The sequence below is a fragment of the Hylobates moloch genome, unplaced genomic scaffold (genome assembly GCF_009828535.3).
Source record: "Hylobates moloch isolate HMO894 unplaced genomic scaffold, HMol_V3 SCAFFOLD_19, whole genome shotgun sequence".
NCBI lineage: Eukaryota > Metazoa > Chordata > Mammalia > Primates > Hylobatidae > Hylobates > Hylobates moloch.
In genome coordinates, this window is record NW_026652294.1 from 2,987,670 (window position 1) to 2,990,648 (window position 2,979).

The following is a 2,979-nucleotide window of genomic DNA, read 5'->3' on the forward strand; positions in this document are numbered from 1 at the left end:
CACGTGAGGCCTGAAGCCCCTGAAGGGCTCTGGGACAGGAGGAGAGCCCCAGCCTTCAGCTGTGATGTGCACAGCACCGTCTGTCCCTGTCCTCCACCCAAGGGAACTCACCTTGGAGTGCCTGCTGGAAGACACAGGTTGCTGACATTCTGACACCTGGGAGGGGGCTGGTGGGAGCCCCCGATACCCCCCATGCCCGGACCTCCAGCAGAGCCTGCAGTTTGAGACCTCTGGTTCAGGAGCTGGGACTGATGGGGCCCTTGGGGATTCCTGTGCTGCTGGAGGAAGACGGGGGCATGGGGGTGTCCATGGCAAAGAAGTGAGAAGTGGAGGTTGCCAGCCCCCCAACCCGACCCTGCCCTGGCTAGAGTGGGGCAGGCTTGGGGATGAGTCTGGGGTGCTGATTTCACCCTACTGGGCCAAAGTCTCCCTGTGACTTTATGGACTGTCTCCCTGTGCTCCCTGAGACCCTGGTTCTCCCTCACCAGCCTGGGTCCTCCTCATCTCAGCTCAGCTGTCACCTCCTCTGGGAAGCCCCCAAGCCCTTAAGTGGGTGCCCAGGAGGCACGGTCAGTGCTGAGGCTACAAGCCCTGCCGGCACCCAGCAGGGAACACAAGGCCAGGTCAGGCTCTGGGGACAGTAGACAAGCTTATCCCTGCACACTGGGGACTGCCCACCTGGGGGAGAGAGCTAGGTCAGGCTGGGGGGACCTCAGGGGACGGCCGGACACCCCTCCCTGAGGAGAGCTCCATCTGAGCAAGAGTGTCACCAGGCCCACTCCAGACACATGCACTGCTTCGGACGGGCTGGAGAGAGGGTGTGGCCATCCTGGGCGGTTGGCCTGGCATCACCAGACATGTGGCTCCATTAAGCATCTCAACTCCACAGGAGCCCATGTGGCATGTCCTCTGACCTCCTGTTCACCTCTGAAAGGGGCGGCCCTCTGAGATTCTGCCTGGAACCTGTCAGCCCTCCTGACAAGGTCCCTGGTGACCGGCCATCACAGGCACCCAGCCACCCTACAGAAAGGCTCTGGGAGGCTCAGCCTTGTCTGGGGCCCCAAGACTGATGCCAGCTGGGGCATCTCACAGTGAGCACCCCTACCTGTAAACCGCCCAGCTCAAGCTTGGCCTCGACCTCTCCAAGTCAGCAGCCGACTTTCTCCAGGGCCCCTCCCAGCCTGCAGGGAGTCTCAGGCTCCGAGGCTCTTCTGCAGCCTCTCAGACCCCCACCCTGCTACCTGCTCAGGCAGAGAGATCATGGCTCTGGGTTATTGTGTGCTTAGTGGGTGCTGGAGCTTGTGCTAAACAACTTGGGTGCCCCCTGAATCTTGACAATAATCTGAGGGGGCATTATGGTTACTATTCTCACTTCCCCAAGGAAGGAGTCCCAAACCCCATCTGGCACAAAGCCAGCACCTGGAGTCTCCCTCTGCAGTCCATGTGCTCCCACGTGGGGCATGCCTGGGACATCACAACATCTGGGGTCAATGCGGCTGCTGTTGTCACTGTGGTATTCGGCTTTCCCAAGGCTCACATCTGCTCCATCCAGCAAAGGGGTCTTGCACCCCAAGCCTGCCTCCCTCTTCATACACAGAATCCCACTTCATCAACCACGAAGATGCACAGGTTTACCCAGCCCCAACCCCATCGGCACCTCCCCTTCCAATTGCCGGAGGGCTCGGGTCCCTTCAGCTGGGCTCCCACATTCCTGACCCCTGGCCTGCAGGCCCTCAGGACAATGCCAGCCCGGGCTCACCTGGTGCCAGACACATGCATCTCCCTGGGGTGGCGGTTGGGGGGCAGTGGGCTCCGTGGACCTAGCACACATATGACTCCTGGAAATCGTAAATGTCTCTGAGGACAGTGACCCCAGCTTCAAATATTGCTGTGGGCTCTTGGGCAAGTCCCTCCTCCTCTCTGAGCTTCAGTTTCTCTCGCATAAAATGGAGCAGTGATTGTAGCTCCTGCACGGGAAGGTTGTGAACACCATGCTTGTCAGCAGAATATACCCTAATTTTGCAAGGAAACAATATGGCGAGGGTGGGGGGATCTAAATACCCTTCCTCATACATGCATTGAAAATGATTATATAAAGTGGTGAAGTGTGATTGCATTCACATAAATAGTGGCGTGTTCTGGGATCTAGCAGACAATCTTAACTTCAGGAAATGCAATCACATTTTACTAGCTTTGAGAAAAATGAATAAAATGACATAGCTAAATAGAACTCAAGCAGGACCTGTGAACGGCAGCATGGAGTGCATAAGGGGATAACGTACCGATGAGGGAATTTATATACCCAGCAGCCCAGGTTTGGCGCAGGCTGATAATGGAAAGACAAGCCCCAAATTAAACGAATGTGAATGAATTCCTTTGCCTGCAGACAGAGCAAATATATCGGTAAAAGTGGCTACAGGGCAAGCAGAAAAATGCAACAAATCAGAATGAATGCAGGGAGCCACGTTTCTGGCAGAGAAACAAATATTTCAGGGTACAGGTAAGAGGCACATGGCAAACAAAACAAAACAAAACAAAAAAAAAACCTGACTTTGCCAGAGCTCCAGTGTCATGCTCATGGCTGAGGAGAAACAATTATCTCGCTGGGAATAAGTGCAAGTCGGGGAACGGAAGGAGTCCTGAGCTCAGCTGACTGCATGTCCCCAGGGGCCCGGACAGGCAGCACAGTGGCCTCTCTACCCTCGAAGGTCTGTTTCTTGTCTGTTTCCTCCTTGGGAGTGGCAGGCCCTGGTGACTGGCCCAACCTTGGGGGTGCCCAGCAGCTGGGTCCCCACCACATGCCTAAGTCTGGCCCTCTCAGATCTGCCTGTCTCCTGAGCTGGAGAACAGAGCCCACACCTCTGTCCCCGACACTCACCTCCCATTCAGTTGATCTCCCCGAGGACCTCCCCACTGACAACTCCCACCTGGATCCCCTGGCCCTGGTGGGGCATCATTCTTTCAAAATAATCCACGACT